This window comes from Engraulis encrasicolus, chromosome 5 (genome assembly GCF_034702125.1).
Source record: "Engraulis encrasicolus isolate BLACKSEA-1 chromosome 5, IST_EnEncr_1.0, whole genome shotgun sequence".
NCBI classification, from domain to species: domain Eukaryota; kingdom Metazoa; phylum Chordata; class Actinopteri; order Clupeiformes; family Engraulidae; genus Engraulis; species Engraulis encrasicolus.
Window position 1 is genome coordinate 52,969,295 of NC_085861.1, and position 12,500 is coordinate 52,981,794.

The 12,500-nt window shown below is 46.0% G+C and overlaps 1 protein-coding gene across 1 annotated transcript in view; it reads left to right on the forward strand.

The window, feature by feature from the left end:
- Window positions 1–12,500, forward strand: part of cdkal1 (CDK5 regulatory subunit associated protein 1-like 1) — a 366,482-nt gene that overhangs the window by 220,596 nt on the left and 133,386 nt on the right. The window lies entirely within an intron of this gene.

The following is a 12,500-nucleotide window of genomic DNA, read 5'->3' on the forward strand; positions in this document are numbered from 1 at the left end:
CCATACATCCAGGTACCTATGGGTTGATAGGCATGGCAAACTGAATAGAAAAAAGAAATACACAGACACACAGACAATACATCCTGGAACACTGGTAGGTGTCTCTCTTATTTGTGATTCTGTGTACTACTGTATATGTGTATTGTTTGTGTTGTTCTCATGTTTGTTTGTGTCTTCTTAGTCGGCCTATATTATTTCCCCAAACTCTTCCCCACCTTCTCCTCAGTCCCCCCCTCCCCCCATCCTCACCCAACTGTTTCTCTCTATTTCTCTCTCTGTTTCTTTCTAGTAAATCTTATTGTCTCTCCTCCAGCTTTGCCCTTTCCCTTTCCTTCCCCCACTTTTCTCACTCCCATTATCTTTCTCATTCACTCTCTCTCTTTCACTCTCTCCCTCCCCTGTTCCCTCTCTCCGTTCCTGCCTGGCTGTGTAAAGTGTGTTTTCCTCCTAATTCGGGGCCACCGCGTCTCAGAGGCGTGCTGACTTTTTCCCACTTCTAATTGTCAGGGCCTCTAAGCCCCTTCTGCTAGAACAATGGGGTGACACACACACACACACACACACACACACACACACACACACACACACACACACACACACACACACACACACACACACACACACACACACACACACACACACACACACACACTTAGACAAACTATGGTAAAGCCCCCAGTTAATGGAGTAATAGACCCCTCACTCCCTTAGCTGTACACGCACACACGCACGTACGCACGCAGACACACACACACACGCACACGCGCGCGCGCGTTAAAGCCCCCCGCCACTTTGGAGGAACAATGGCCTCCCGCATGCTCCCGGCGCTATCCCATCAGCCCCAGGTGGACGGCGCTTTAATCCCACCGCGTGCAGCCGCAGTGCTGAGGGAGGCACTTTTAATTTGCTCGGGGTTAATTGAGGTTGTAATTTCGTCCCCATATGTATAGGTTACGTTAATGCTCGGCTACGTTCAAATTAAAAACGGATAAAGCCTCCCTGCCTCTCTGTTTTTCTCTCTCCCTCTCTCTCTGTCTTTCTCCATCTCCCTCTCTCCCTCTCTCTCTGTTTCTCTCTGACGCACATTCTATCTCTTCGTCAAACCCATCCCCATCCCCTAAATGAAAGAAAATAACAATTAAATGCTAATTAGAAATGTAGAGGGGGAGCTGTGTGCATCTGGGCCGCTGGACACTTAATGCCTATCTGTTATGCTAATGTGGTTTCTTGAGTCGCCCGGCTGCCCGCCCATTCCACCACCGCCGCCGGCCCCTTCAGAGCAGTGCCACGTTCGTTTGCTGCCGTTCACGTGTTTTGCTCCTCGGGCACGTAACTTTTAATCACACGCTATGAGCAAGTGACTGCCATAGTGAGTCATCTCTGCTCTGTTGGACGACTGGCGTTGATCCTCTGTTGGAAGGTCAGAACGGTTGCGTTATAGAGGGGATACGGTCCAGAAATGGCCCTCACACGGTACATATTTGTTTCTGTTTTGGCTCTTCACTAAATGGATTTGGTGTGGACAAAGGGGGTGGAGTTTTGTTCTTTTGTGTGTTCATTTTGATCTTTTGTGTGTTCATTTTGAGGTCACAGCTCAAAAGTATTTTCATTTGACGTATATACAGTCCCAGGAAAAAGTTTGTACACCCTTTGAAATTTCTTACATTTCTGTCAAAATTGATCATAAAACATGGTCTGATCTTCCCGGAAATCTCAAGAAGGAACAATAAGAGTCTGCTTTAATTAATTCCACCCAAACATTTACATGTTATCATATTTTTATTGGTCATAAGGCCATAACATTCACAGGAGAGCAGGGCATAAGTAAGTACACCCTTGCATTAAGTAGGTTTTAACCCTCGGTTAGTTGCAATATCATCAACCAGACTTGTCCTGTAGTTGCAGATCAGATTAACAAAACAATCTGTTTGTATCTTGTCTCCCTCTTCTTTTAGAGAACTGCCTCTCGTCAGCAAGGTTTGTGGGATGTATGGAGTGCATAGCTTTCTTGACTTCATGCCATATAATCTCAATTGTTTTTTGTCAGGGGTTTGACTGGGCTATTTCAGAATGTGTATTTCATTATTATGAAGCCATTCTAAAGTCGATTTGCTTCTAAAGTATGGGTTGTTTTCACATTTCAGGACCTATACTCTTGTGTGCTTCAACTGTGTGACAGACTTCCTCATGTTTTTTTTCTGTAAAATATCACAATAAACTTGAGCTCATTGTTCCACTGATAATAGCAAACTGTCAAGGGCCTGAGGCAGCAAGGTAGCCGCATATAATGATGCTCCCGCCACCATACTCAGAAGAGGAGATGTAACCAAGAATAGCTAAAAATGGGATTCATTCTGCCAATATAAAATGAATGGGGTTTCTGTAAAAAATATATATTGCTGCACCTTTGAGGTTTGCGAAAAAGCATTTATATGCTTCATAGAATTACTGCAAAATATTCTGTAGACCAACGTTGAAACCAAAGTTGAATTGTTCAGGGGAACACACAATGTCACGTTTGGAGGAGAACTGGAGAACCACACCTTCACCAAAACATCATCTCCACCTTTGAGTATGGTGGCGGGAGCATCATTATATGCGGCTACCTTGCTGCCTCAGGCCCTTTTCAGTTTGCTATCATCAGTGGAACAATGAACTCAGAAGTTTATCGAGATATTTTACAGGAAAAAAGTGAGGTAGTCTGTCACACAGTTGAAGCACACAAGAGGATGGGTGCAGAAATGTGACAACAACCCATACCTTAGAAGCAAATCGACTTTAGAATGGCTTCATAATAAAGAAATACACATTCTGGAATAGCCCAGTCAAAGCCCCGTCAAAAAACAATTGAGATTATATGGCATGAAGTCAAGAAAGCTATGCACTTCAGACATCCCACAAACCTTGCTGATGAGAGGCAGTTTTCTAAAGAAGAGGGAGACCAGACAAACCCAGATTGTTTTGTTAATCTGATCTGCAACTACAGGAAACATCTGGTTGAGGTTATTGCGCCTAACTTAGGGTTAATGAATAGGGTGAATGCAAGGGTGTACTTACTTATGCCTTGCTGTCCTGTGAATGTTTACATCTTATGGCCAATGAAAATATGAAAAGTTGTAAATGTTTGGGTTGAATTAGTTAAAGCACACTGGTTGTTCCTTCTTGAGATTTCCGGGAAGATCAGACCATGTTTTATGACCAATTTTGACAGAAATGTAAGAAATTTCAAAGGGTGTACAAACTATTTCCTGGGACTGTATCGATCATCTCCAGAGAAGCAACTGCATCAGCAACTGCATCGTTTTGTTTTAGTCCAGTTTTCTAACTTACCGAAGCACCCCAAAGCAGTTTTCAGTAGTTTATAAATAAATATTAAACTGAGGAAACCCACAGGATTAATTCAAATTTCTCAAAATAAATGAAGAATCTGCCTCTTAGCCTTTAATGGTCTAATCATTTTGTAATGTAACAGGTCATTAGTGAAAGGGGACATGTGCAGTGGACTTCTCACTGACTGATTTCAATGGAATGAGCCATTAGTTCTGCCTGCCTGTGCCTGCGGAGGCCCTAGGCCTGCCATTCTGAACAGTCACATGTCCGGAACGTCACGTACGGATGGGTATTTGTCTCGGCTGGCAGCGGAGATGGGTAAAGCGGACATCAAGCTTTTTCCAAAGGAGGAAGGGAAGGAGCCATTTCCAAAGGCATCACACTGTACCCCTGTGGAACCCCCTGTACATGAAAATGGCTCCTTTGTCAGAAAAAATGGCTCCAGAGATCAGGAAATTTCCTTGAGGCCACTCTTCACTTTAAGCCTTTAAGAAGAGAGGTCTGTGACAACTCCATAAAATGGCTAAATGCTCTCGATCTCTCTGCAGCTAAGCCCTGCCATGTGCAGGCCAACTGATGATTGCTTTTTTCACCAGCCAGCACATGATTGGCCCTTGAAGCCAATGAGAAAGGTGCTGATTGGCTGGTGGTGAGCTCTCACTTGATGCCCTTTCCCCACCTCCATGTTTGAGCAGCCATCATGGTTTTGATGGCACTGGGATTTTGGTGAGAATGCTCCCGCTGACATGTCTTCTCAGAAGCACACCCACACCCTGCGTGCAGTGCACACAACCATACACCCATACTCCATATGTCATCCTCTTTCACTCTTTTCTCACCTTCACCATCATTCATTCAGTGGTATTTTCATTCATTCATTCATTCATTCATTCATTCATTCATTCATTCATCCATTCATCCATCCTTTGAAAGAGTGTGCACACACACACACACACACACACACACACACACACACACACACACACACACACACACACACACACACACACACACACACACACACACAGGCACTTATAGAAATGCGCGCACACAAAATATACGCGCACGTACACTGACATCAGCCTGTCGTCTATATCTGTCTGTAGAAGGCTAGAAATGAGGAAAGACACAGCAAATGGGAGACGGGCCTTGCTAACATACGGAGGCACGCGTGAGCATCCTATGTGAAAGATGGCGGACATAATGACAGAAGCAACAGTGATTGGGTTGTGGGTGTGTATCAGGTGAGCGTGTGAGTGTGAGAGGGAGAGGGAGAGGGAGAGAGACAAGGGGTCGTGATTTGAGGGCTGGGCCCCTGTCAGGCAGGCCTTTCTCCTGAGCCATTTCCCGCCATTATCACCAAATAGCACAGAGCAGCCCCATCATTACAGCTCTCTGCCTGTCAGTCTAGCTGACACACACACACACACACACACACACACACACACACACACACACACACACACACACACACACACACACACACACACACACACACACACACACACACACACACACACACACACACACACGTGCCACACACGGCTGTGGTGCATGCGGGCGTGCCTCCCCTCTCGCTGTAGTAAAAGCAGAGCAATGCACTGCCAGTGGGTTGCTTCACTACAGGGGGTTTCAATTGGCTACTTACAGCAAAGTAAAAGTGGACTTGCATTGATGTTTGTGTGCGTGCGCGTGTGCACATACGTGTGTGTCTGCATTCGCACGCATTTGCGCGTGCATGTGTGTGTGTGCGCGCACGTAGCCTGGAGACGCCATCCATGTACCGGTACTCCACCTAAAGATTTTGGCTCTGCAAATCGTCTGGCAAAAGCGGTTCTCTCTCGGTTCTCTCAGTGTTTAGCCAATCAGTAAACAGTTAGATAGTGGTGACGTTGAACTCACCCGCGAGCTCCGTTACTGATTGGTTAAGGTAACTATATTCTCACTTTCATTTTGTTATTTGTATGCTTTTGCGACGCTATAACGTAACAGGCATGCTAATAAAGCTCAATATGGGTTTTAATTTGAGTTTGGAACTTTTAACTTTTAACTTTTAATTTAAATGATAGAGTAAGATCAGACCATCTCCCACCGTTCACGGAGACGGATTCCTCATGGCTTTTGCCAGACTGATTGACGGAGTCAACAGTCGGCTATTCGCCCAGGCTAGCGCGCACGTGCGTTACCTATAAAATGCTTGAAGTTAGTATTTACAGCATATCCATGTGTAATCATAGAATGCACTGTAATCATAGTTATTAATGAGGTGGTCTTATGCCAACCAGGGCTGTAGTCAAGTCCACCTTTGTAGAGTCCAAGACAAGTCCAAGACCAGTACTAGTCAAGTCCGAGACAAGTCAGAGTCCAAAGAGGTTCGAGTCCGAGACAAGACCGAGTCCAAAAAGATTTGAGTCCAAGTCAAGTCCCGAGTCCCGAGTCACATGTCGGTCAGTGTTTGACAATGAAAAGGATGAATGTCAAGAGTGTGAACCTTAGAAGATAACCTATATGGCATGGATGTGAAGACAAAACTTGTTTGTTATTGGATTTCAAGCTCCACTTTACAATCTCTGATGGCCAGTGTTCTAAACAAAACTTAATGACAGACCCGGCGAGTCCAAAAGCCTAATTTGGCAAGACCATTGTCCGAGTCCAAGACAAGTCCGAGTCCAAACAATACAGAGTCCGAGACAAGTCCAAGTCCATAAAAAAACGGACTTGAGACCGGACTCTGGCCTAGTCCGGACTCGAGTACTACAGCCCTGATGCCAACACTCATCATATTCTCTCTAATCATTTACTTAAGTCTCACTTGCCACTTTCCTCCCATTTCACTCACTCACTCACGCACTTACTTACTCGCTCATTCACTTACCCACCAATCCTCTCGCTCACTCACTCACTCACTCACTCACGCACGCACGCACGCACGCACGCACGCACGCACGCACGCACGCACGCACGCACGCACTCACTCGCATACTCACTTGCGTGCACACGCATGCATTGACCCACTAACTCACTCGCACTCACTCACTCACTCACTCACTCACTCACACACACACACACACACACACACACACACACACACACACACACACACACACACACACACACACACACACACACACACACACAAGAAGAACTGTACCCCTCTTTAGTCAACTCCACCTGTTCATGTGTTCAATTGTCCCTCTCATCCTCGGGCACTACAGAGACAGCAGGCGAGGGCGAATACAGAGAGTCAGAGCGAAAAGGAAGATTGATAGAGAGAGTAGTTTAGTGAGAGATGAGCGCGGCGGAGGAGAGAGAAAGACATCCGGCAACTTACAGGAAGCATTCAGAGACAGGGACAGAGAACGCAGGAGTGGGAGCATGACAGGAGGGTTAGTAAGCGACGAGGGAGGTGGAGAGAGAGAGACAGAGGAATAGAAAGAGAAGGGGCGGAATAGAGAGAGAGTGAAATGCAGCAGAGAGTGAAAACACAAAACACCCACATTCATTCAGTGTTCTGTGGCAGCCCCAGGCCAGGCTGCGTGTGCGTGTGTGATTGGTATGTGTAGCGGCGGCTAGGCTAGCTGTGGCACAAACAACAACGTCCATCTCCATATTAATGAGAATCACCGCCGGCAGCACACACACGCTCATTACCGGCCTAATGTGCCGTCCACCAGGCATGGGGACGCACACACAGGAACTCCCTGCCTTCATCTCTCCTCATCTCTCTCTCTCTCTCTCTCTCTCTCTCTCTCTCTCTCTCTCTCTCTCTCTCTCTCTCTCTCTCTCTCTCTCTCTCTCTCTCTCTCTCTCTCTCTCTCTCTCTCTCTCTCCCTCTCCCCCCCCTAAAAGGGTCTCATCACATAGAGCCTTTGCCCTCTCCTCTCCTTTCTTACTTTCTCACTTCCTCTCTCTGCCGCTCTCGCTCTCGCTCTCGCTCTCGCTCTCTCTCTCTCTCTCTCTCTCTCTCTCTCTCTCTCTCTCTCTCTCTCGCTCACTTGCTCACTCGCTCTCTCGCTCGTTCGCTCTCCCTCTCTCCCCTCCTTCTCATACACCCTTTCCTTGTTTTTCTACAGTATGTGGTTCATTCCTCTTGTTCATTCCATCTTTCTCCCTTTCTCTTACATTCTCTGTCTGTCTGTTCCACAACTATAAACACTAGAAGCCTAATGTGGCGTCTGCGAGACAGGGGAGTGCACAGAGTGGGTCTTCCTTGATCCACTGGTGACTGATGGGCAGCATGGCACAATCCCCCTCTCTCTTACATGCTCACCGAGAGTATATTTAACTTATGAAGTCATGCTCTCTCTCTCTCTCTCTCTCTTTCTCTCTTTCTCTCTTCTCTCTCTCTCTCTCTCTCTCTCTCTCTCTCTCTCTCTCTGTCTCTCTGTCTCTCTCACCCCTTCCCTCCCTCCCCAGCCTCATTCTTGATGGCCATAACAGTGTTGTTTATCTGGGTTTGGGCCGGTGGCCAAGCTATACTGTGAGTGATGGTAGTTCTCTGTAGAGCAGCTCCCTGCAGTAGGAGACAGGCTGTGGTATATTACTCTACGGAAGGAGACGGTTGTTTACATTTTACCACTCTTGCGGTATTTATGGCTCTTAATTTGGGCTCACGACATCGACCTTGCTGCTAGGTGTTGCACATATACCCAGACTTCATATATACAAGCATATATTACAACTCGGCACTTTTTGAGTGATTATTACATTGCTTTGGGAGCAGATGTGTTTGATAATGCGTTTGTTAATCATACTTATGTGTGCATATGTCCAGGTGCTCAAGAGGATGTATATGTGCGGGCACAGGGTGGTATTATAGTAATAATATCATCATATTAAGAATTATCACCATCATTAGTGTTGTGCTAATTAGGTTGTTTTGTTTCTTTGTAATTGTTTCCAGGTTTGTGAGGTTTGATTCACGGCCATGTAAGACATATAGGACACTTACATTTCGTCATTACTTTTTTACCCGAAACAACTACTTTCTAAATAAATAACATTTCACCATTAAAATTGGGTTTTAAATCATTACTAAAACTCGTACCTATGGAAACTGAGCAATTATAAAAAAGTAATGATTTAGTTTCTGAAATGTGGGGAGATGAGGTTTTTATTGGTATGTCATCTTCCTCCTCCACATACTTGAGAGAATGTATGAGTGTGGGCAGAGGGTGAGATTACAGTAATCATATCATAACATGAAGAATTATTACCATCATTAGTATTATGCAAATTGGTGTCTTGTTTTAATATTCTTCCCAATTGTGGAAGGGGCTCTTGGTTTGTGAGGTGTGGTCTGCAGCCTGGGTCTTCAAAGTGGTGGGTGGGGGCTCCTGTGGGGCCCCTGAGGGTCTGCTAGGGGGGCACAGCAAGTTGGTAGGAGAAGTGTAGCAAAACAAAATAAATAATTGAGTAAATTGAACAGGACACTGACTTATAGGACACTCGCCTTTAGTCCATCAGATCTTCATCTTCCACCTCCACGTGCTTACAGAAATAATACTACAGTAATTGTCATATCATGTTATGTTATGTTATATTATATTATATTATATTATATTATATTATATTATATTATATTATATTATTCCTCAATATTTATTATTTGCTAGAAGTTGGTTCAGGGTTGGGAAGTTTGATGTGTAGTCCATGAAGTGATGTGTACTGTACAGAAGGGCACTTACTGCTACATTAGTGAATCAGATCCTCATTCTCTGCCTTCTCCTCCTTCTCCTCCTCCTCCTCCTCTTGAGGTCTTAACGCTGATGGAGTGATAGTGGCCCTACTCCTGCTTGTAGTGAAGCAGGTGAGATGAGACGTGATGAGATGTGAAGAGATATGTGCGGTGACGTGATGAGACGTGATGGCTCACAGGAGAGGAGATGAGCTTCTGCCTTCGGGACACTCATTTACACGACTGGGGAGAGGAGAGGAGAGGAGAGAGGGATGCAGGGAAGTGGAGGAGGGGAAATATGGAGATTGAGAGAGGAGAGGGGGGGGTGGTGAAGGGAGGGAGGAGAAAGAGGACGCAAAGGAGGGAGGAGAAAATAAATAAAGAGAGGGAGGAAGTGATGAGATACAGATGATGAGAAGGAGAGATGGAGGAGGGAGGGGATATATGGAGGGAGGAGATGGAGGGATGGAGAGAGGGAGAAGGGGAGAAAGAAGGATGAAGGGAGGAGGGGAGGTATAGTTGTAGAGAATGAGAAATGGAGAGACGGAAGAGAGGAGAGGTAGAGGTAGGGAAGATGGGAGAGATGGATGGAGAGAGAGAGGGAGAGAGACAGACAGACAGACAGACAGAGAGAGGCAGAAAGAGTGATGGAAGGTAGGAGGAGAGCGATATATAGATGTGGAGAAAGAGAAATGGAGGAGAGTAGAGATGGAGGGAGAGGGTGGTGAAAAGATGCAGGCAGTCTCATCGCCTTAATTATCTGCCGCCACACGGTTCCTGTTGCTGTGGCCGCCTCTCTCTCTCTTCCCACAACCCCCTGCTCCTGACGGGCCCCGTAGCAGTGTTCCACATTCAGCTATCTCCACCACCACCACCATCACCCCCTACCCCCATGCAATCATGCCCCGCCTGCGGTGAACCAAGGGGGGCTTCCCTTCTCCGATGCGGAGGTGGTGATGGTCTCTCCGCAAGCCCTGTTGGAATGCTGCCTGCCTGCCTGGCTGGAGGTTCCTCTAGCCGTGCAGTGTGTGCATTTGTGTGTGTGCGTGTGTGCGTGTGTGCGTGTGCGTGCGTGCGCGCGTGTGCGTGTGTGTGTGTGTGTGTGTGTGTGTGTGTGTGTGTGTGTGTGTGTGTGTGTGTGTGTGTGTGTGTGTGTGTGTGTGTGTGTGTGTGTGTGTGTGTGTGTGTGTGTGCATTGTGTGTGTGTGTGCATGTGTGTGTGTGTGTGTGTGTGTGTGTGTGTGTGTGTGTGTGTGTGTGTGTGTGTGTGTGTGTCTAGACCCCCCTTCTCCATGTTGGTATCCAGCAGCCGTGTTGTGAGCCTACTGCTCTGACGAGGTCTTGCTGTAGCCAGCCACGGTCTCCTGTTATTGGAGGCGCCACACAATTACATATCCACAGGCTTGGTGCCATGACACCCCTGCTCGCATGCCATCAGTGTAAACAATAATAATAACCATGAGGGTATATAGCATAACCCTTAGGACCAAGCACATAGACTCACACTCAGAGACGCACACGCACACAGGCACACATATACACACAGGCACATACTGTAAACACACACGTACATAAATAAACATGCGCTTGCGCACGCGCACGCACACACACACACACACACACACACACACACACACACACACACACACACACACACACACACACACACACACACACACACACACACACACACACACACACAGTGCTAGCAGCGTTATGTGCAAGGATGTGGGCAATTACATATGTGCAGCATTACAATGGAACACTCAATTACTTGATTATTCCGGGGCGGTGTCAGGGATTAATTTGATTCCGTTTGCTTTTATTGGTTTATAGAGCTGCAATGGTGCAATTAAAACAACCACAACCGAGAAATACTGCAAAGCACTGCAAATAGCTCGAGGACCGAACCTCACAGTGCAAGTGCAATGACCAATAACACAGTGGTGCCTAGGAGAAGGTACACACATCCATCCATGAGTACCCACAGCATACGTATTACTGTGAGGTTGGTGGAATGAAATAGAATTATTCTATATACAACCATGTCTAATCCATGTATAGAGAATTTTGAGTTTTGAGACCTGCCGGCCTTTTGTTTTTTCTTTTCTTTTCTTTTCTTTTCTTTTCTATTCTATTCTATTCTATTCTATTCTATTCTTTTCTTTTCTATTCTATTCTATTCTATTCTATACTTTTCAGTGTGTCTATTTTAAAGTGCTGGGTCCGGTCGGGTGGGACCCATTTCCACCTTTATACTGTAGCACTCTGCTTTTCCAGACCTGCCGCCCCTTTATATTCCCAGTCATCAAGGCCAGCCAAAACACACACACACACACACACACACACACACACACACACACACACACACACACACACACACACACACACACACACACACACACACACACACACACACACACTAACAATAACAATAACAATAACACTAAGCCAAAGAAAGCAGCAGTTATCCAGCGTGTTTGGCAATGGCTTTGAGACTGTGAGCCTGCAGGTCAGCGAATGCATTCCCCAGGTTGCATGCACATACAGTATCGTATTCCCAGCCAACTGTCAAACATTCCTCTTGACATTCCTTTTTCCCCCTTTTCATATATATGTACACACACACACACACACACACACACACACACACACACACACACACACACACACACACACACACACACACACACACACACACACACACACACACACACACGTTATGTCTAACAAACACTCACACTTAAATAAAGGATCTTCTCCATGTTTGCCATTTTGAATTTCCAGTTATAGACATCTTTAGCTGCAGGGACTTGGTTTACTTCGGTCATATATTTTAGCGTGTTATAGCAATTGCATCTGTGAAAGGTCAGCATACACTTACAAAATAATGAACTAAAATGACGTACTCTTAGTCTACCTTGAATATGCTAATGGAGAGGCTAAATAACATGTAAACACACTGAGCGAGAACTGAGAGTGCTGCCTAGTTACAGCACTGTAGCTTTGACTACTACTCTAAGCATTGGCTCGTGCCCCTGAATTGGTGCTGGGCCCCCATTGGCTCAGAGTAATGAGTCTCCATGGATACACTGAGGAGAAGATGCTTGTGGAATATCCTCTTCTCCTTGTTGAAATGAGGAGCATGTCAAAAGGATGTCGCTATAGGGAGATGAGGACGCACTCTCACACACACACACACACACACACATATGCGCCGCACGCACACACACACACACACACACACACACACACACACACACACACACACACACACACACACACACACACACACACACACACACACACACACACACACACACACAGAGTTTCTGTCCCTTGAACACACACTCACTACTATCTTAACACCAGGCATAACACAAAACCATTTCCACACACACAATAAGTCCAAAACACAAAAACACACACAAACGTACACACGTACAAGCGCACACGCGCACACACACACACACACACACACACACACACACAC